The following is a 23,150-nucleotide window of genomic DNA, read 5'->3' as shown; positions in this document are numbered from 1 at the left end:
GGATTTCCCAGGCAAGAATACTGGGGTGGGTTGCCATGCCCTCCTCCAGCAGATCTTCCTGACCTAGGGATCAAACTTGCATCTCTTGCTTGGCAGGCAGATTCTTTACCACTGAGCCACCAGGGACCTTGGGCTCACAGAATTTAAGTAACTTGTCCAGAGTCACCCAGTCAGTAGACCTGGACCTGACTATCCCATTCTGCCTTTTGAGAAGAATGTTCTGTTCCTCATTAGAAGACAGATTTAATGATGTGAAAAATTTAGTGATGTGATAGGAACTGGGCATTGCTATATCTTACAGGTTTTATTTTTTACATTATGGCTTACTGTGTTCTTTTCTTGAAGTGATCTAGTTTAGGGCTAGATTCCAAGTTTCTAGGACATCTTGGTCCCAGGCACCTGGTTTAGAGAAGGTCTGGAAGCAGTGGCATAGCCTTAACAAGGCTGCTGAGCAGCCAAGTGGTATGGAGTATGTCACTCCAACACAGTGCAGCCTGGTTTCCTCATCAATCAAGCAGTAGTCTTTGACAAGCAGCTTTCAGAGTTCATTCCAAGCCTCACATTCCTGAAGGGGCCCAGAGCCCTTCTGCACATATTCAGGCAGAACTGAGTCCCCAGACAGCTCTCCACTCTCCTCAGCCCTAGGCTGAATCTTATCAATCATGGAGACTCATAGAGGGACCTTGATACGTGGTCATGTTTGGCTTTGAATGCTCAGATGTCCCCCGCCACGGTCAGAGCCTGCATTATGAATATTATGAGAGTTTTTCCAATGTAATGGGAGCCGGGCATTGCTATGTCCTACAGTTTTTTATTTTTTTACACTCTGGCTTAAAGCACTCTTTCTTCCTGTGGTTTTCAGAAGACTTGACTATGTCCTCTACTTCTCTCTGTGGCTAAAATGAAGAGTAGCTTATGACCTGGCTCAACCGGCCCAGGCATTTATACCTGCTTTGGTCTTGACCTACTCCTCCCTCGCCACACCTCAGCTCCATTCCTCTCCTGCTCTACCCTAGGGTTGCTAGAGACAGTTTTCCTCCCGAACTGCTAGAGATGAGGAAGTTAAGAAGACAACAAAAATAAGAACAAACCTCCCATCCTCCTAAACAAAAATTACTCGGAAATCACCATAGTAACATCACCAGTTTCTAACTGTCTCAAGTCCCTTGCATTCTTGTCGCTTTGCACACATCCTTTTATCTACACTCAGCCCTATCTCCAGCCTTTGTTCAGCAGACACATTCTGATTCTCTCTACATGACAGGAGCTGTGCAAGGACCTGTGGATATAAAGTCAAGTATACAAGGCCCCGCCTTCGAGGCACTTGTATATACTTAGGAGGGAGATAAGCCACTGAATCAATGGACTCGGGTTGGGGAATGCGTGCAGAGGGAGCCCCACATCACCCGGGTTGGCAGCTGTGAAGGTGACTGGACACCGGCCCGTGAGGAGGGGTGGGCTGCTCATGGAGAGCAGAGGCGTGGTATGGCACAGCTCCAAGTGGCTAACTTGAATTGGTCCCGTATTTACAGAGCACTGGAACATGTGCTGGGCATATTGTGAGGCTCTGGGCTACAGAATGAAGGTACCTCCTGCTAAAAAAAAGCTTATAGTTTAATGGAATGGATGTGTGCAGCTCCCAAGGTGGCTGGAAGTAAAGCCAGATCATAAACAGCTACCCGTCTGTTCTACGGCGTGTTCACTGTGGTGCCCAAGGCATTGCTACGTGCAATAAGCAAATTATCTCATTTGATCCATCAACAGTCTGGAAACTGGGAATTACCATCATTGGCACTGTTTTACAAATGCAGGAATAAGTACAGGAACGCCAAGCTACTTGCCCAAGGACTCGTAGCTCAATTGACTTTGATTTTAACCCACACCTGACTGAATCTAAGATACATACCCCCAGCCATGTGCTAGCAGGCTAAAGCATTTGTACATGATCCAGCTGATACCTATCCAGTAGTTAGTGGGAGTGAAACTGAGTCTTGACAGACAGAGTGAAATGGGGAAGAGACAACAGCAGTGCAGGGGAACCAGAAAGCCAGACCACAGTGGGAAGGGGCTGTACACAGGTGGGTGGAGAGGCATCTGAGTATAACATTTGACTTTCTCAGCTGGACAAATAACTCTATCCATTCTAGCTACCTGCCTATGCATAATTCATACCTCATAAATCGTCTCCAACCGTAGCAAAGCTGTAGCTTTTGTTGCATGTGAGAATAAAGACCTGAATGCATACTACAGCAGAGGCAATTTCTATGGGACTGTGTAAGTTACATTTTCTGAGAGCCCTGTCATAGAAAGAATCCCAAGATCTCTAGGGGCTAGTAGGAGTGGGAGATGGAAAACAGACAAAAGAGACAGACATCTGCGGTGCAGGACATCTGAAGAAAGGCAACAACTGCCCACTAAAAAGGGGATGATATAGCTAATATCCAACAATGCCCCCCAACATCCACAAGAGAAGCCTGAGGAAGGTGCTAAGGTTATCAGTGCAGGGCAGCGTAAAGTAAAGAGGGGCACACCAAAGCCTCCGATTTTGCCGTTTACTCCATCAAGTCAAACATGATCATTTTCATCAGGATGCAGAAGCAGCGGTTCTATCTGTTTTGTATGATACTTGTACTATGAACAAATTCTTTGGGCCAGTGTCAGAAGACGGCCCATATTTTAGCCACGACAGCCCTGCTTACATCTATAGGCTCACCACAGTCAGAGGTGAAAACTCCTGCTCGTCCACCAGTGATCGTCACCCATTGGCAGCTCTGGTGAGCTGTGGTGAACTGTCCTGGCACCAAGCAGGACTGTCCTGAGCTGCCTTACAGACTCTAGGTAAATATGACTCTGAGTGTGGTTTCATACTCGGTCCCAGTTCTGGTTCAATACAACTCAGATGGACTCAGTGAGTCACAATGGTACGTGCTTGGAGTGAGCCCAGAAAACAGCCGTGCATAATTCTTTTTGACAAAGACCGACCCAACATGCTGATTAGCAAAAGCAGCCCACGTAAAAAAAGAATAGTCCTGGGTATAAGCAGCCTATGCATGCACGCATGCTAAGTCGCTTCAGTAGTGTCCAACTCTTCATGATCCTATGGACTGCAGCCCACAGGCTCCTCTGTCCATGGGATTCTCCAGACAAGAATACTGCAGTGGGTTGCCATTCCCTTCTCCAGGGGATCTTTCTGACCTAGGAATTGAACCCACATCTCTTACATCTCCTGTGCTGTTAGGTGGGCTGTTTACCACTAGCGCCACCTGGGAAGCCCCATAAGAGGCCTATACCCTCTGGGTATTCTCTGTTCCATCAAGTTTCATCTTTAATTTGGACATCCATTACCTGAATGCTCTCGCCTCTATATCCCACACCATTTCCTAACCATCCTGATTCTCTGCTAAGATTTGTATTTTCTATGTAGGTTCCATTGCTAAAATTAAAATGATGCTTAAAAAATATTAGTGGATCTGTGTATCTCTTATAGAACAGACTGATTATATAGCCTATTTCCTGCCTTCCAAACCTGCTAAGCTGTTTAATAACTTAATTTTTCTTAATTTTACTTCAATGGTTTTAAGTCTGTTTCTCTTCTCAAATCTTGCTGGTTAATCCTTCCTGCCATTCTTTTACTTGTTTCTTTTGTGTCTCAAGCATCTGACTCTTCTTCAGCTTAAAATGAGAGCCCAAATAAATTTCTCTCTTTTTTGACTCTGCTTCCCCCTGGAAAATAAGCAATTTTACCACTTTGTTGGTATTGGCGCATTTTTGCTTTCTCACTTAGGCCAGGTGACAAAAGATCATTCATTTCCAAACCAGACCAAACCTCACCTACCCCCAAACTCCTTCACTTCTATACTGTAATTCCAACACAAAGGAGTAAAACTACTGGAAGAAATTTCAGTCTGCCAATACCAAGTACTAGTGAAACCGAGGACCAACTGAATTCACATATACTGCTGGTGGAATGTAAACTGGTTACAACTACTTTGGGAAAACAATTTTGCATTATTTAGTGAAGACGAAAATGACTATCTGATAAGCAATAATTCCACTCTTATGCATGGATGCCTAAAGAAACATGCCCACTGAACTAGGGATTATGTGTGCTTCGCAGGTCTGGGAGGCCCAGGATTCTGTGTCTTTATAGCTCTGCAGGTGATCAGGGCCTCACTCCACTGAAAGGGTCTGAAATTGAAGGTTTACAATTTCAGCTCAAACCTGTCTTTGGAGCTAGGTCCCCCTAAGACCTGTGTCTGCAGCCACAAGAGAACTTCCAGGAGAGGACTGATGGAAAGGCGCAGCAAGCCTGAGGTTTATGCGGCCATCCTTGGGGAGCTGATTCCTGGTCAAAGATAGCTAGAGCCCAAGATCTGGGCAAATTCACTGTTGCAGCCTCCTCTTCCTTCTCTGGTTGCCTGGGTTAGCTTTGGCTTATAAGGTGCTTGGAATCAGTATTGTTGGCCTCGTAATCTTCATCTTCATCTTCAAAGGCAGAAGGCCCAGAGCCGTCCACCCTGTCAGGAGGCTGCCCTGGATGTGTGCTTTCTGCAGGGAATGAGGAAGCTCTGGGGTGACTCAGGAGGTAATTAAGTGTGAGCTCTGGTAAAAAGCCCCGGTTTTCCCTTCACACGCAGGTGGTGTGTCCCCTCTGTGAACACTCTCTCCATGGGCATCCTTTTTGTGATCCTTGGTAGACTGAGTCCAACACAAGTACAACGTCTGGTGCAACCTGGCCCTTAATACTTAGGAATGACGATGAACAGGACATGAGATAACGAACCTCTCCTAAAGAAGCGAAGGAACTTTCTACCTTCCTGCGTGAAGCTGCCTCCGCCTTCCATTCAGGGAGGGTGCGCGATGGTGCCTCCGTCAACCTCACCTCTGTTCATTCCTCCCCTTGATGCCAAGAATGGCTCCCACCACCTCTAAAGACAAATGGGGAAGGTGCACAGACCAGATAGATCTCCTCCCATAATCTTCTGATTTTGAAACTGAAATGTCCCGAGGCCAAAGTCCTGATTACCATGGAGCCTGTTCTTTTAGATTTAAAACTATCTTCACGGTGTCAACAGTGCTATAGATTTCTCTGGGCACCTGAAACCTGCCCGGTTATTCAGCATCAGTTAGGTTCTGAGGGTGGAGGCAATTTGTTTCATTTAAATTACTAGCTCATAATTATGTTCTAGCAAGATGCGCAGGTGTGGGAGACGGTGTTCTGCAGGGAGGAAACCAAAGGGATGATCTGATGTAAATGTAAGTGGGGTTTGGACTGGGTTTCGGGAGGCCACACAGAGCCCGTCTCCACAGGACAGGGCGTTCTTTCCATGGCCCTGTCACGATTCTGTCTCACGTGGGTGTGTGGCTCCTACTGCAGCTGCCTGCTGCCCACCCAGATGACCGTCTCAAGGGAGGCCCAGGCGAGGCAGTTCATTACTCGGGCATGTGGGAGAGAAACAGGAGTGATTCTTCTGGTAATGTTTTAATTCCACTCCTTCAGTTCTGAGACAGTTTCCTCATTCTTCACCTCTTCTTCCTCCTCCCTCACGCCTCATCACCTCAGGGTATCAGTGTAGAAGCCATGAGTGAGTGAAGAGTTTGTATTTTGTGTAGGTCACTAAAATTATTCTGCTTTGTGACTGAGCGACTGAACTGAACTGATACCTTGCAAAAGGTGTATGCGTGCTCAGTTGCTAAGTCATGTCTGACTCTGTGACCCCAAGGACTGTAGCCCGCCAGGCTCCTCTGTCTATGGAATTTTCCAGGCAAGAATACTGGAGTGGGTTGCCATTTCCTTCTCCAGGGGATCTTCCCAACCCAGGGGTGGATTCTTTGCTACTCAGCCACAAGGGGAGCCCATGACCTGTAAAATATAATTATGCCAATTTTAAAAATAAGAATAAACACACTCTACTATTAATTACTAATAGGAAGTATACCGATACCTGACCATCTTTGATCTAAACATAGGAAACATCAATTTCATATGGTTCAGATTAGTAGATAGCACCCAGACCATTATTTGCCCACAAAATAGATGCTCAATAAGATACAGATGTAACAGGCACATGTAAGTGAGGACGGGAGGCATGCTGGAGCCCGAGGGTTCTCTCGGGGTCATGACCAGGCTTTCTAGCCCAGGCACAAATGACAGCTCTGACTTCCTGGCAGCCTAGGAGACAGACGGTCAGTTTGCTGTGATTGGAGATCAGTCACATGGATTAGGGATAACACTTGATGAGCTTAATTGAGTAGCCAACAAAATGAGTTATTCTGATAAATAAAAAAGAAAATGAATTAGGGAGAAAGCTGAATTTCTGCTTGATCTTTCTTTGGTTTCAACTCAAGAAAGAATCTACTGCCTACAGTTTTCAAAGAGCATGACAATAGTTATACACTACTCACATTATTTAATGTTAGCTGGAAGGTGGAGATGATGGGTTACTTATCTTTTAGAGAGAATAAGGAGCTTTTAGCGCTCTTGGGTTAAAAATCTCAGTCTGAATCTCACCATCAAAGGGGCAATTTCAGGGGTCACTAAAACAAAGACACTTCAGTTGAAAAGAATTTTGGCATACAATAAGCTAATTTTCACCTAAATAAAATGTTCTAGCACAGACTTTTCAGAAGTCTTACTCTGATGACAGATAACACAGGGAAGAGTACATGGATCTCAGAACAGAAGGGGCTATATTTAGCTCCATGATTTTCTCAAAACCGTGAAGGGACAGTTCTGAAAGCCCTGGCATTCTCAGCAACGTTCTTGGCCTGGACTGCCATGAAATCATCTTAAAGGGAACAGGGAACAGGTGAGTTTGTGGCGGCCACATTCCAATTCCTACATTCCATTCCACGGATCACTTCTGTGGCTCCGTGAAGCATCATCAGCATCTCTCATAAGATCGCTGGGCCACAGGGCCTGAGTCTCCTGACTGCAGGATCTCCTCCAGCACACAGGGACACTCTGGACCAGTGGGGCTGCTGGATCCAATCAAATGCTGGATGCTGGGAGGGCCACCAATCAGAGTCAGCTGGCCCTTCTCCCTTACCCATGCTGATGTAAGGGCAGGGGACTCTGCCAGCCAGATTAGACACGAACCCTCTGACCAGAACCGGGTGATATGGAGGGATGTAGCTTTGCAACATTTTGGCTTGACTGTTTTTGGACTTGTGGTGGTGATGGTGATCTTTCTTGATAATCATGTACCAATTGTTTTATATGCTCCACTCTTGTTTGCTGCAAATAGGCTCAATGGAAAGGAGGAAATGATGGAGGAAAAAGACACTTTGCTTGGCAGCACCTGCAGACTTTCTGGAGCGCAGATGGTGGCCCCAGCTCCACGGCGTGATGGGCTGCCCAGCCCAGGAACCGTGGGAGGCTGACACCAGCTATGGGGGAGGTCTGTGCATCCAAGGCCAGCAATGTCATGAGCACACAGCCCTGCATTTGAGAGGTGTGAGGACAGTGGCTCCTACAACACACAGAGTTTCCCTCTTATCCTCAATTTAGCTCCTGACTTCTGAGTAGAGACCAGGGGCTGGCTGGGGGTGGCAATGCAGATAAGGAAACCAAAAGACGGAACTGAAAACTTACTTGTCACTTGAATTTTCACTTTTGGATTCTGGCCAATGGCTCTTTGAGATAAAAATGAAAAAACCACAGAACTCCAATGCTAACTTTGAGTCCTCCAGTTCTCCTGAGAAGGTAGAATGAAAAGAGTCTGAGCAGATCAGAGAGAATAAATGGACACTGTTGGGTCGACAAGATTAGGCCAGTTAGACCCCCACCAGGCTCCTGGCAAATCCTGCACCAGACCCAGGCCATCCTCCTGGTTACAGCCAGCACAGCGACTGAGCAGGACCAGGAAATGCAAACCTGATCACAGCCAGTCAGGAGCAGGGAGCTTAAGACAACCGCACCCCCAGGCCTCCTAAGTGAAGGACATGGGGCTCAGACCCATCTCATTTACTTGAGAAAACAGTGGACACATGCAGTGTTACTATGTAGCTAACAATTAAGTTAGTGATGTCACTTAGTAACAGGATAAGTAAAAACAGATTCGAATCTAGAGACAAATTGTTGTTCTCTTATATTTTTTTTCCTATAAAAAGTGCCAGGGTCAGGTCTAAGATAGAATGAGGCCCTTGACCTGGGGGCGAAGTGTAAAGAGATGTCAAAAAGCTCAGCAGTCAGGATAAAAAAGATTGCATTGAAATATTATTTATTTTGATTATGAGGCTTTTTTTGGGGGGGGGCACACTTAAATTATGTGCCCTAGGATGTTGCCTCGTTTGCCTCTCTCTGGTCCCAGCCTGTTGAAGTTCATCAGCTAACGTGTTAAGTGACTAGAGTGTGCATGCGTGCTAAGTCGTTTCAGTGGTTTCTCTTTGCGACACTATGGACTGTAGCATGCCAGGCCTCCTTGTCCATCACCAACTCCCGGAGTTTATTCAAACTCATGTCCATTGAGTCGGTGATGCCACCCAACCATCTCATCCTCTGTCGTCCCCTTCTCCTCCCACCTTCAATCTTTCCCAGAATCAGGGTGTTTTCAGATGAGTCTACTACTGGCCAAAGATTTGCACTTTCAGGAGTTACCCTAAGCAAACAACAAGGATGCACACAGAGGTTTACCAATACTCACAGTGTTATTCATGATAATAAAAAATTGGACACAATCTAGCTATTCACCACCACAGGTGATTAATAAAATACAGCATCACACCAGATTTCTATGCAGCCATTAAAAATGATAATGTGGCAAAATATCAATAAACTTGGGAAATGTTCATGATTCAAAGTCAAGGGAAACACACACGTTATAAAACACTAGATAGACACACACTCCTCTCTCTCCAACTTTCGTTCTCATCCTCTATAATCCATCCTCTACGTGGCAATTGCACTGATACATATTTTTTAAGTTACTCCTAGTCTTAAGATGAAATCCTATTACATTTCGAGTCAATTTAAAACTATACAGCCATCCCTGCTGGCCCCTATCTGTCTGGCCTCCTCTGCTACAGCCTCCCTTTCACGCCTCTTCTTTGGGCTGCCTTCAGGGCCTCTGCACAAGCTTTTCCCTTTGCCTAAAATGCTCTCCCTGCAAATTCCCATAGCTGGCTCCTTCCTGGCAGCAACTCTCAACTGGCCACTGCCTTGTCACTCTATCATATCACTCTGTTCTATTTCCTTCATAGCACTTAACTGTCAGTAATGACCTTATTTACTTATTTTCTTGTTTACTGTCTATCTCCCTCAGTGAGAATGAGAGCCCCATGGGGGCTTTTCCGGACTGTTCACTGTTTACCCACAGGGCCCCCAGCTATGCCTGGCACAGGACAGACACCTAGCAGATAGATGCTGAATGACCGTGAGGAGATGTTTATACGTGTACACATAGATTATATACATATACACATGCATTCACATGCATATGGATATAATTTGCCAAAAAAAGTACTGGGAGAGCATAGTATAAAAGAAATCTCTGGATACTGACATTCTAGATGGTTCTAAATTTCTTCACTTTGCTTTTTTTCATTTTGTAACAATAATGACGTGCTACTTTGGGAATAATGTGATATGCTTTTAGATGCTCAGTCATGTCTGACTCTTTGCGACCCCATGGACTGTAGCCAGCCAGGCTCCTCTGTCCATGGGGATTCTCTAGGCCAGAATCCTGGAGTGGGTTGCCATTCTCTCCTCCAGGGGATCTTCCCAACCCAGGGATCGAACCCAGGTCTCCCACATTGCAGGCAGATTCTTTACTGTCTGAGCCAAGTTATTTTCTGTTTGTTTTTTAGAATATGGTCACTAAGAAACTGCTGCCTGACTATAACTGGATTGAGACCAGAACCACAGGATGCCAGAACTGGAAGAGGTCTCCGAGGTTATTTGGTTTAATCTCACTTCTCATTCCAGAGATGGGGCGGCGGAGGACCAGTGTGGAGAAATGGCTGCTGGTTTAAGTAGCAGAACACGTAAAAAGCTAGTCTGGTATTCTTTTCATAACACCAGTGGTTCTCAAACTACACATGAGAATGGTCTGGAATGCTTGTGCACACATAGGCTGAGGGGCCTCACTGCCAAGTTCCTGCATCAGTGACTTTGGGTGTGGTCTGGGAACCTGCATTTCTGACAAGGGCTAAGATGAATTCAGAACTACTGGTCTGGGGCCGCACTGAGAACCACGAGGCTATGCCATGTTGTTTCTCATGACTCCCTTAGAAACGTGTCATTCTTTTTGTAAAAATGGTACTAATTAAAACAATACGTTCAGCCAAAGAATTCAGAGGAAACCCTATCTTTTAGGCTTCCTCCCAGAAGTTTCTACAAAAAGGAAAGGAAACAATTTTGAGAGCCTACTCTACACCATGCATTGTGCTAGGTATCTACATTTTGTTTGTGTGATCCATTTTACTGTAGAAAGCCTAAACTCAAGGAGATTAAGGAATCTGCCTAAGAGCACCCAGCTAGGAGTGCTGGGGTCAGATTTCAAAACCACGACTCTCTGACTGTAAAGTCCGTGCTTATTCATCAGCCTCCAGAACAAAACGAAAAGCTGTCTCTTATGGCATTCAAAGTGGCAAATCAATGCTTCCCAATGTAGAAACAAACACCCCCAGGAACAGTAATATGACATCACTCTCCCAGCATTACGGAAGGTGTATACACCAGTATTAAGAGTCAACCTTTCATCTGGGCCTGAAGCCAGGGTTTATTCATTTACATGATATTCGGGAACTTCCAAACCCAGAACCCTAGAGTGAAGCTGATTTGAGCTGATGCCTGGCTCATGACAAGTCATCTGTGAAATAAGTGGCAGAGGCAGAATCTATCATCAATCTCAGCTTCTAACCAAGGGAAAAGTTCACACATGCTCTGTGGTACAAGAATCTAACAGACTTTGTGGCTGAACAGAGCTGTCCCACTACCTGAGGAATCAGATTTGAAATTGAAGGCAAAGAACTAGATACAAATATGGGAATGTATCATTTACCATTTTAGGTCAAAAGTCAACTAAAAACTAGTAACTGCTCCCTTTCTTTTATTAATGAAGAAAGAGAGACAAGAAAGTCTTGGTAAAAGAGGTCACAACACCTATAAACATCTACACAACCAAAGTGAAAGTGAAAGTCGCTCAGTTGTATTGGGCTCTTTGCAACCCCATGGACTACACAGTCCATGGAATTCTCCAAGCCAGAATACTGGAGTGGGTTCTCTTCTCCAGGGGATCTTCCCAACCCAGGGATCGAGCCCAGGTTTCCTGCATTGCAGGTGGATTCTTTACCAGCTGAACCACCAGTGGAGCCCAACCAACAACCAACAAGTTACCACTTGTCCTACCTTGTGGTCATACTTGATTCAAGCTTGACAAGGCTTTGTAAACACTGTAAAAGGGACTTGATGATATTCTTTAATATCAAAGTTTTGGCCAGAATCCCAAATGAAGGTTAAGTATTAGTGGGTTATTTCAGGACTGACAACAAAAAAATGTAGTTCTATCTGTCTCCCTGTATTTTTTATTTTGCTTCATAATTTCTCCCCATGTGTTTTATTCCAGATCTCTGAAGCAGCTGCTTAAACAGGTTTTATATGAAAATAAAAACTTTTCGTGTAATTGTGCCTGTAGGACCAGAGGAAAGAAGGCTTCGGTCAAGACAGCTTACAGGATCAGTCCCTGCCCATGTCCTCTCCACAGGCCCTAGGTGTCCTTTTTTCAGAGGCTCATTTTCTAACTGTGACCAATGAAATTATCAGTACATCTTGGCTAGCAAAGCTGGTCAGTGGAGATGCTGAAGGAAAAGTAAATGGGAAAGAGGGAATAGGGTAGAGTGGATGTAGGGAAAAATAGACAAGAGGATCCCAGAGCTGGATATCTAAGAGCAATTAAAATTTTATATCAATGGCAACTCTGCTCTAACACAATTTGAATATGTTTCAGATGTGGAGTGACTGCAATCTCCTCTGTGCAGCAAATCAGTGAGGCAGACAAAATCACAGCCATTTATTTCTTAATGTCTGAAAAGAGCTGGCTCTTTCACTCCCAGTTAAATGCATAGGATTTTATTTATTATAGAAAAGAGAAGGTCTGAAAGATCTCATGGAACAAACCCTGGGTCTCAAAGCCAACGCACTGTCCCTGTGGCCAGCTTCTGAGTTAAGGCTCTAACGTGGGCCATGAGCTGGGACTTGCAGTATGAAATATGACCGAGTCTTCTTTTTGTTCCTGATTCTCACCCCTGTGAATAGTTGGAGAACAGCCATCCTGCCTTCCCCAGAGCAATGATGCAGCTGCAGCTGCAAATGCAGGCTCAGCAGCCATTATCCTACTGTGAAATGTTTGCTCTTAAATTTAAACTGGCCTCACAGAAATAGCTGTCTTGTCACATACACACATGAACACACATAGAGGCATGAGTGACAAAGCTCTCCACCTGCATCAGTTTCCATACCTGCATCCTGGCAAGAATTTAAAAACAAATATTCTCTAATTTCTCTTGACCTGGACAGCTCCTCATTCTATAAGTTTCAAATGTGTTTTGGCAGCATGCGGCCATTCCTGATTCTGCCGGATGTCACAGTGGCCCTCAGCCTTGGGTAGTTCATGCAGAAGACGAAAGAACAGCTACTTGGCAGATGATACTCTTCAGGCCTTAGGGAGGGCACTCAGCTGGAAAGATCTGTTTTCGCTGGAGATCGGAAGTGCTTTTCCAGCAATTATTTGATCTTCCTGGGAACTCGTACTTCTGAACACTCTCCCGCCTGGTGGGAACACATGGACTTCTATTCTGGTCTTGGCATTATCACTAACCAGACGTGTGACTTTGGGCAAATCATCTGGCCTTTACTTCACCTCTGTCTTCTCATTTGCCTGCTGGGACAATTACCCCTTGCCTGCTTCATTCGTTGATTTCTATAAGGATAAAACTATGGTATTTAGAAACTGTAAAAAGTGACTTTATTGTGAGGTGGAATTTATATTTTGTTTTTCTTTTTCCCCCCCAGCTCTGGTTTAATCATTGAGTTGAGTTTATGTGCTTAGTTATATTCAACTCTTTGAGACCCCATGGACTGTAGCCCACCAGGCTCTTCTCTCTGTGGGATTTCCCAGGCAAGAATACTGGAGTGGGTTGCTGTTTCCTTCTCTAGGGGATCTTTCCGACCCAAGGATCGAACCTGTGTCTTCTGCACTGCAGGCAGATTCTTTACTCACTGAGCCCTTGGAGGGTGACTGGTGGTGTATTTTTATTTTCTTTCTTGGAACTGGGTAGAGAGTCCCTCATGCAGGGAAGTAGAGGTAGAAAGTGCAACCCAGGCAGAAAGCATCACAAGGTTCTTGCTACCACTTGGAAAAGTAAGCAGAGAGCAGGATCAGAATATTTTACGTTATCCCAGAAACACGGATTTTGCTAGGGACATTCTGGTCCTTGTTTGTCTCTTCTTCCGAGGTCTCAAAAGAAGGGAACTCCTACATTGCTGAATGCGTAAGTGAACGAATGGGTGACTCAATCCAGCCACCCACCCACCATTTCTGGATCAAGACTGTGTACCCAGCAGGGCGCACAGAACCCAAAGATGTAAAACGCACCCCTGTCACTGAAGCACATCCAACCCGTGGGAGAAAGCAGATACAGAAAGAAACTGCTCTTTTCTAATGTACCAAGTGTGCTGAGCTGGAGAAACACACATGGTGCCCTGTGAGCTTGGGTGTGTGGGTCCCTCCTACCCCGAGGAAGCTAGGACAGGTTCTCAAAGAACAGGGGCATCCAAACTGGGCCTCCAGGAAGGACAGGTAGAGGAGGGTGTGGGTTAAATGCTCCCCAGGCTGAGGAACAGTTCTCACAAGGCCCAGATCCAGACAGGAGCATTCCAGGGATCAGTCTTGTTTGGTGGGACAAAAGCCAAGAGCGTAGGTGGGCAACTGGAAAGTTAGGCAGGGGCCGCAGTGTGAGAGGGAGCAGGCCGTCAGGGCTTCTGAGCAAGGCTTACACAATAGATTTGCATTTCGGAAAGATTACTTAAGAGGCAGGGAGGATGGACCAGAGGGAGAGCATGAGGGGTGAATAAAAGGTTTAAATTTTAATGTAAACATCTGCATTTCACAACACAGGAAACTTGACAAAGAATTTTGGTTCAAGGCACACTTCCAAATTCTGAATTAATGCAACCAATCAGAAATTAGGGAGAGAATACATGCTTTCCAAAAAATAGTCTTCAAGTAATAAATCTCCCTTGCACAACTTTTCCCATGTAACCTAGGGTAGACAATCTTTGTGAAAAGGAAGTCTTACTATGCTTCTGAGGTGTGGCTGACCATTTTTGCGTGTGGGATTGAGACCAAAGAAACAGGAAACTGCTACCTATTAAGTGTGAGGTACGAAAAGGGGTGATGAGCAGTGACCCAGTAGCCAGTCTGGAAGAAAATGTCTCAGAAACGAACAAAGACTTTCTAGTAATTGGGGGAGGTTTAGCAAGTAGGATGAATTTTTCAGTTCCCTCCTTTTTCTTCATAGTTCCTTTTTAAGTTTCAGTATATTTCACACAAAGTTCAATGTTTGGATCGTATATGTACATACAGTTCAATGAGTTCTGACAAATGTATACATCTGTGTAACCAAACAAGACAGAAAACATTTTCATCACCCAAGAAAGAAACATCTATGCCCCTAGACAGTCAGTCCCACCTTAGGCAAACACAGTTGTAACTTTTACCACCACAGACAAGTTTTGTCTGGTCCAGGATTTCATGGAAATGTAATCTTACAAGTTGTGTTGTGTGTGTGCTCCGTCATGTCCAACTCTTTGCGACCCCATGGACTGTAGCCTGCCAGGCTCCCCTGTCTGTGGGATTTTTCAGGCAAAAATACTGGAGTGGCTGCTATTTCCTACTCCAGGAGTTTTACCCAACCCAGGGGTTGAATCCAGATCTCTTGAGTCTCCTGCATTGGCAGGTAGATTCTTTACCACTGTACCACCTGGGTAGTATGGTAGTTTTTATTGCTTTATTCATTGTAGTTTTCAATGCTGAACAGTATTCTAAGGTATGAAGATACCACTCTTTGGCATGTGTTTAATAATAGCCCCTTCTTTTGCTAAACAGAGATGCAATTGCCTACCTGAGGCAAAGCGTAAAGGACAGGTGTGGGTTTGCAGGTCAGGCAACGTGGCTGCTGCTCTCTACGCTATCGGGCGCTGTGAGTCGGCTTTGTCCTCAGAATCCTCTATCAGCAACAGGGATTAGAACTTCAGGCAAATCAGGAAGAACGAGAGAGACCACTGCTTGTCAACTGTCTTACCACTCTATGTTCAGATCATAGGAGCAGATGAAAAATGGCCCCCAAAAGAGAGATGCCATCTCATGGAGAACTCAGGTACTCAGGATGAACGGTCAGACAAATAATTTAGATACTAAAATATTCAGAAGGTGTCCACAGAGGCCTGCACACAGCCTAAGAGTCTATCCCGTTTTCCCTCTCATCATCAATGCGTTCCTGTCACAAGCAGTCTTGAATAGCAGAGGGAGATGGTTCGGCAGAGAAAGGAAGGGACTGGAAAGTATTGTGAGAATCCACTGGTTCTCAAAGAGAGAACTGCATCCAAGAATGCCAAGGAACAACTCGCTGTGATTTTAGTTGTGTTCAACCAAGAGATGATACTCGGAAGTGTCAAAGAGAGTTGAACAGGTCTCCAGTGAAAAGGTTTCCTGGGCAGCAGAGGCAAAAGCAAGGAAAGAAGGAAGTTATCTTGATAGTCTTATGTTCTAAACACTCTATTTTTTAACTCTGTGAAACTGTTTAAAGAAGCATCACAAAAGATCCCAAGTGACAACCCAAACACGGATTGTCTTCTGTCACAATTCACGATGAAAACCAGGGATGAACATTGCTCTGATGACTTGACACGCCCTATGTGGGTCAGTTTCTCCTTGGTCCTAGCACACGGCCTGTCCTTGGAATTGGTCATTTTGGCTCCCACACTCCCACTGCTGTTGGAAGCGATGTAGGTTCACACAGTCACTCTGAAGACACGATGGAAACAGAAAGCAATCTCAACTCTGGGCTGGAGCCTGATTTGGTTCCAAGAATCATATGGATAATGTCCTTAAAAAGACGTGGCAGGCTTCCTTTCTGTTTTTCAGACAACTTACACCTACTTGCTCTCTATTTTGTCCATCTTATTTTTATGAAGTCATTGCAAGGCAGTGGTTATCATTTTTTGTAGAGGTCTAACTGTGTCAGATATGGTGCTTTCGGCTGCACTCTCACAAGCCTTTGAAGTAGCACTATTATTATTCCTACTTCAATGATGAGCAAAACAAAACCACCTCAGTGTCTGCTCATTCATTACTATTCCATGTGGTGCCCTTGCCTGGCTGGTTGGAGGTCGGGGTTGGGAGATGTGAAAAGATGATGCGTGAACAAACAGAAAGCAAAATGATCCTCTTCTTTGATCTCCCTCCTTACATATTTTAACATTAGATTCTGTAATTAGGTCAAAGTGAGAATTATCACTGTTGAGAGCTGTGGCTAAGGTTTAACAATTATTTCTTAGAAGCCAGTTAATTAGACTGACTTGGGATACAGGCTTTGGTATACATATTCATTCAGCAGTTACAGTACAAGACATCTCATAAATAAAAACCATTTAGAACATTATCCACAGGAAACAGCTGCAGCTGGTAAGGAAACTTTTGACATTAAGGAAATGGAAGACTTCATGGAATTAGAGGAAGGCAGGCGTAATATATCACACAGTAACACTATCTTAGCAAGGGCTGGACCGTGTTTTCAACAGATAAACTCCCTTTACAGCAGTTCACGCTTGCTTACTTCTCTTTGGATCTTCAGCAGACAAGCATGAAATATTAAGAGCAAAAATGAAAGGAAATGTGAACTAGATTCATAGACATTTACAATTCCAAGGGCTAGGGGGTCTGTGGTTTGGTGCAAAGCTTGGGCCTCTTCAGCCTGCAGACCTGCACTGTCCAATATGGTACCTGTAGCTGGTGCGAGCTGAGACGTGATGTAAGTGTAAAGCATATAACCAGATCTCAAAGACTTGGTATGAAGAAAAGGATGTAAAGTACCTTATTAACACATTTTATATACATTGATTGGATGTTGAAATGGTAATGTTTTGGATATGTTGTCTTAAATAAAATACATTATTAAAATTACTTTCATCTGTTTCTTTTTGCTTTTTTAATGTGGCTACTTGAAAATTTAAAATTATCTGTATGCCTGCATTTGCAGTTTCATTATATGTCTATCAGATAGTGAGGATTGGTACTCATATTCGAAAAAATTAACCCAAGTTGAAGATTTGATGTATCTGATCAGAAGTGGTGAACTATCTGCAGTGAAATATGTTCCCTAAGAGGGGAATAAGATGATTTGGTAGAAAGCAAACACTGGTACCACTATGCTTTCCGGATTTACTGGTGGCCTCTGGTAAGCCACTCACCCTGGGCCTCGCTTCTGCAATGCTTTGATCCAGAGAAGGTTGAATATTCCTTCGAACTCTCACATTTTGAGTCTATGGCAAATTCCTAAGGACTAAGAGCCAATGGGTGAAGGTAAACATTAATTTTCAATATTTGAATTTGAATTTTAATACTCTCTCAGTATCTGCAGCCCAAATGCTGCCTGCTCATCTCTTACATGTGATGATGTACTTTTGATTAAGTCTTTTGAGAGCAACAACTAAAATGCAATGGCAATAATATCATGTCTATGACATACAGACTGGGCTACTCTAAAGAAAGGATGCTGCCATTTGTTCTGTGTATGCAAATAAGTGGGTTTTAGATGCTAAGGTTACATGTCTAACATGGAAGAAAACTTAAAAGCTCCTTAATAATCCCATAAATCCTTATTAAGAGATAAAGCCAAAATGTTCTAAAATAGCCTGAAGGAAGGCAAACAGAACAAGTTATTCTTTTCGTTCAGGTTCTACCCTGTTTCTTTGTATTTTCAAAACATTTAATTATCTTCTGGAAGTTATTCTGCATCTCCCAGGCAAATTACACACTTTTTACATTATTTCGGAGTTTTTCCTAAAATGGTAAAAAATTTCAATTTAGGGAACTCAATTATAACTAATAGGGTAAAATTTCAGCACAAGACAAATAGCATTCATGGCACCATAAATATTTTAAATAAATATAATGCTTGAAATCTATGTGTAGAAAGCAACTTGGAATTAAGAAAGCATACGGATAAATGCCTCTACTGTAGGGATGGAAATCTTGCTTATGATGAAGATCTCCAGAAATAGTGCATGATCTCCCCTGGAAAGAATCTCAAAATTTATGTCCTCATTTCTGTGTGATTTCTCTGTTAGATCTAATTTAAATCTGACATCTTTAATGTCTGACCGTGTAGCTATACCATGTTCAAATACGACTTAATACACTTGTCCACTTTGAAGCTGTCCTGGCCTTTGTTTATGCGGCTCCAGATGCCTTCAATTGGGACTTTCTGTAACAGGACCATCTTATCACAAAACTGACAAGCCTAGCCTGTACTGGAGGTAAGCCAAGAAATGTGCATGCCTGCTAATCACTTAGGTCATGTCCGACTCTATGTGACCCTATGGACCATAGCCCACCAGGCTCCTCTGTCCATGGGATTCTCCAGGCAAGAATACTGGAGTGGGTTGCTGAAGCCAAGAAATACCTGATGAGAAAAGAAGTGTTAGGCTCCACTCCTCTCTTATTCTCCTCTCCTCCCTTCTTTCCTTTCTTGATTAGTCTATCTACATCATGCCAATACAATCCATGCTTTTTTTTTTTTAAGTTGGAAATTTTCACTGAATTGCTGAGATAAATGGCTTGTCCTTAGGTCATTCCAACTCTGGGGGAACTTACTGCAAAAACCAAAAAAGGGACTCCAACGTCACAGAGCAACAAAAGAATACACTGGCCACCTTTGCTTTTGAAATTGGTGTAATGGGAGTCTACCATGAATGAAAGCAAGTCTCGGTGAGTGTATTGTGCAAGATAACAAAATTTTACTTGAAAATGTAAAAAATGACCCTGCATTTCTTTCCTTTGCCCCTATCTACAGAGCCACATTTTGAAAAAACACGAAGAGAAGCAGATTAAAAAGAATAGCTTCTGGCTGGCTTTTCGTCAGCATTTTAGACTTTTATCCCTTTGTTCTTTTCTTGTTCAACCTCATTCTCAATTATTGCACCGTTTTGGGGGCACTGGGGACAGGACGTCTGGGAAACACAGCATATATTAGTCCATCTGTTTTCTCTGTGAATTTTTTTCAGCATCTTTGCAAGGCAACAGGAAGGATGTGGGCTCCCTTTCAGATTCAAATGAGGCTGATCAGCCCTCGGTCAGGTTGACAACATCGTGCTTTTGTTATACAAGTTGGTGAAAGCCAGAACCACCTTCTCTAGGTTAGGGCAACCATTTCATTCTGGGGCTTACTCTCTATTTTTAACATTAGATCTCTAGCCCACTCCTCACTCTAAATAAAAACAAATATAAGCCCCAAACTGCTGACACAGTACAGCTGAAGTGCATTTTTCTATTGAGAGAATTATGATTTTTAGAGTTGAAAAGAACAATTCTTCCAAGTGTGTTCGCAGGCATTTTAAATTGTAAAGGACAAATGTTCCAAAGTGGCAGCATCTCCTCCTTTCAAGTTATTTCTGAAGCTTGAGGAATGTGGTAGGAAAAGCTTATCATGCCCCTTTCCCAAATACACATTCATAAGCATGCAAAACTAAGGGGTAATATGAAGCAAACAATCAAACTCAGACTTTTGGCCTAATTCTTAAAATTGGATGTTTATTACTTATACTTCCACAAAAAGATCAAAGCAAAACTGTGAAACAGAATGTAGCATAGTGTTGGCCGAATATCTTATTACTGAATTTGGGAACTGTCATTAATTCTATTAGTCAAAGCTCTGTGATCTTGGCAAGTTATTTATCCTTTCCAGAGTCTCAACACCACCCATCCATCCAACAAGTATGTCCTGACTATCTACTAGGTGCCTGGAGCTCACTGAGCTGAAAAGGCAAATAAGCTATTGTCTCAGCACTGGAGCAGCTTTTGATAAAACAAGTACACAAACAAATTCTATGCAAGATAATGTCACTTGGAAGTTACACAGTGCTCACAGGAGCTTGTGTGTGTGTGTTAGTCGCTTAGTTGTGTCTGACTCTTTGTGATCCTGTGGACCATAGTCTGCCAGGCTCCTCTGTCCATGGAAATCTCCAGGCACGAATACTGGAGTGGGCTGCCATTCCCTTCTCCAGGGGCTCTTCCTGACCCGGGGATTGAACTTGGGTCTCCGACATTGAAGGCAGATTCTTAATCACCCCAGCCACCAGGGAAGCAGAGAAAAACAAATTACTTTCAGTGGAGGAATCAGTCAAGGATTTATTGAGAAAAGCACTTAAATTATCACTTGAGAAAGAATCAAGATTTATAAATATAGAAATGGATTGGGACATTCCTGGCCTCTGGGACTTTTTTTTTTTTAATAATTTTTATTTAATAAATGGTACAAAGCACAATGTCAAAAACATTAACAGTTAAAATTTCAGCAAATGAAAAAAATACTATAGAATACACAGCTGCAAAAAGCTACATTAAGTTATTTTACAACTGGCTGAAGCTGCAAAAAGAAAAAAAAAACCCAATGCCATACCTAAGTTATCCCTCTCTCAAAATAATGCCATTTCTATTATAAACCACGAGCTCCCCATCAAAAGATGGGAACTGCTTTTGTTAATTCATATATATATATATATATATATATATATATATATGACTGTATCACTTTGCTATACACCTGAAACAAACACAACACTGTAAATGAAATATAGTACGATATAAAATAAAAATATTTTAGAGCAAAGATGGGCATCAGGGAGTCAGAGAGGCATGAAAGACATTTATTAGGGAAGAGTGACAGATCCACTAGGTGGCGCAGGGTCTGAGGAAAGGGGAGGTGGCTGCCATGAGCAGATCACCAGCCGAAGGAGAGGGACAGACTCAATCTGGAGTGTGAAAGACAAGCCCTGAAGAGCTCTGAGCTAGAGTGACTCGGTCTGATAGCTCTCTGCAGGGTGGCTCAGTCCAGGGAGCTCCTGGACGAGGGACACACAGCTAGGAAGAGGTTTCAGTGGTGTAGGCCATGTTAATGAATCTTGATCTTGATTTAGGAAGCTGGCGGTGAGGGTGGGATGGAGGGGTAGACAGAGCTGATAACTGGTAGAATGGGATTGGGGAGTGTAGTTCATTTTTAACATTCTAGTTGACACATTCCAGTATTTTACAGTTAAGCATAAGTGAGTGAAATTGTTAACCTGAATGACAGCAAAAGTAGCTTTGGGTGAAATTCAATCCCATTTCCACATTTGAAATCTCAACCTTGATTGATCTTATGAAAAAACTGGTTCTATGGAAAAAGTGTCAAGGAATGCTAGATGTAAAAAAAAAACCCAAAAGCCAATTGGGTAAACCTACTAAAATGTTTCAGCATTTGGTCTGATCTGACCCTTCATAAATGATGATTTCAGAGGATGCATAGTCAGCCCACTTTCTGTTTTGACAGGAATCAGAGAAATGTGGTTCTTTATGAATCTCAGTAATCTAACATCCAAAAGACCTTTCATAATCCTTGGGGAACAAGATAGAAAAATGTGGGCTGGGTATCAGGACAGCTAATGGTGTTGATCAAGGAGTCCACATCTACCCAGAAGATGACCTCAGGGATACAACACAGGGCCTGACATCTTTAACAACCTTGCCAACATCTTAGATGAAGATAGAGAAAATTTGCTTGATAAAATGTTCAGATGAAATTAACTTTGGGAGGGACGGAAGTGCTGAAGATGACAAACTCAAGACAAAAAAATATCTGATGGGTTAGAGTAAGTAATAGGCCAGAACTGAGATGATGAAAATTAGTGAAGAAAAAAATGTTGCATAGTGCAGGATGGGGGATATGGTTTAGCAGCAGCCCGTGTGAAAAAGATTGAGGGGGTGGTGTGTGCTGACAGTAATTTCAATTTGAGTCAATTGTTTGATACGCCTGCTTGAAAGCCAGTGTGACCTAATGAGGTATTTACTGAAAAATAGCATTAGATCTGGTTGCACTTAAGTTGAGGTTCCAAGAATATTTAGAAATGTGGGTGCTTTTGATATAAGTATGTTGGGTAATGTTGCTTCACAAACTTAGCTTGACTTAACCAAAGAGAGAGGTTTTGCTGGTTACCATAGAGGTCCTCCCTTAGTGAGGCTGAGCTAAGGAGGTTAACAGACCACAATTAAGGGGCTGCTAAACCAGAGGCTGCTGTTACCCATTCTGAGCAAGTCTGAACTTGGAGTATTTAAATTGCAGTGATAATGAAATACTCAGTATCACAAGAGACCAAGTTAAAAGGGCAATATTGTCCCATTGCTGCTGCTGCTCTTGCGTCGCATCAGTCATGCCTGACTCTGTGCGACCCCATAGACGGCAGCCCACCAGGCTCCCCTGTCCCTGGGATTTTCCAGGCAAGAGTACTGGAGTAGGATGCCATTGCCTTATCTGATTGTCCCACTATTCCTTCCTAAATACAATGCTAAGCAAGGTTAAGATACTACCTGCGCTGTCTGTCTGAAGGTGGGACCTTCAACCTCCTGAATAGTCCTGGGCCCCAAGGGGAGTGTGCTTTCTTGGTGGTTGGAGAGGATGCTGAGGGCAAGCGGGTGGAGTGCTCATGACTTACAGCCAACTTCTGCAAGCACAATAGGGTACTGTTCCCACGGGGAGATTTTCTGATACCTCTTACTACCTTCCCTCAGTGTATAAACTGTGGACTTGGACTTCCAAACCAACACTGACTTATGTCAGCAAATGAAGGGCAAGTCTCCCCCTGTTTTCCATTGCTGTTGTTTAGTCCCTCAGTCGTGTCGTGACTCTTTCACGACCCTATGGACTGTAGTCCACCAAGCTCCTCTGTCCATGGGGGTTCTCCAGGCAAGAATATTGGATTGGGTTGCCATTTCCTTCTCCCTTAGAAAGAGAGAGGAAGTGTTCTCCATTAGAAACATAGAAATCATGCTGGCTAATTTCTAAACAAAGTTGGATTTTTTTTTAAACAGGAAATTTGCTCCTGTGTGTTGTTCTCC

At 43.5% G+C, this 23,150-nt stretch overlaps 1 protein-coding gene across 8 annotated transcripts in view; it reads right to left on the bottom strand.

Annotated features, from left to right (window-relative positions):
• Nucleotides 1–23,150, bottom strand: part of FYN (FYN proto-oncogene, Src family tyrosine kinase) — a 216,096-nt gene that overhangs the window by 67,821 nt on the left and 125,125 nt on the right. For 2 of the 8 annotated variants that reach the window (XM_088840619.1, XM_088840617.1), the window contains one exon: nucleotides 7,595–7,697. The exons of the other annotated variants lie outside the window; for them this stretch is intronic. The gene's annotated coding sequence lies outside the window, so the exon portion shown is untranslated. The remainder of the gene's footprint in view (nucleotides 1–7,594; nucleotides 7,698–23,150) is intronic. 8 annotated transcript variants of the gene reach the window in all.

This window comes from Moschus berezovskii, chromosome 10 (assembly GCF_049115385.1).
Source record: "Moschus berezovskii isolate FMDL1 chromosome 10, NW_MosBer_1.0, whole genome shotgun sequence".
NCBI classification, from domain to species: Eukaryota; Metazoa; Chordata; class Mammalia; order Artiodactyla; family Moschidae; genus Moschus; species Moschus berezovskii.
The sequence above is the reverse complement of the archived record's forward strand: the minus strand, read 5'-3'. Positions and strand labels throughout refer to the sequence as shown.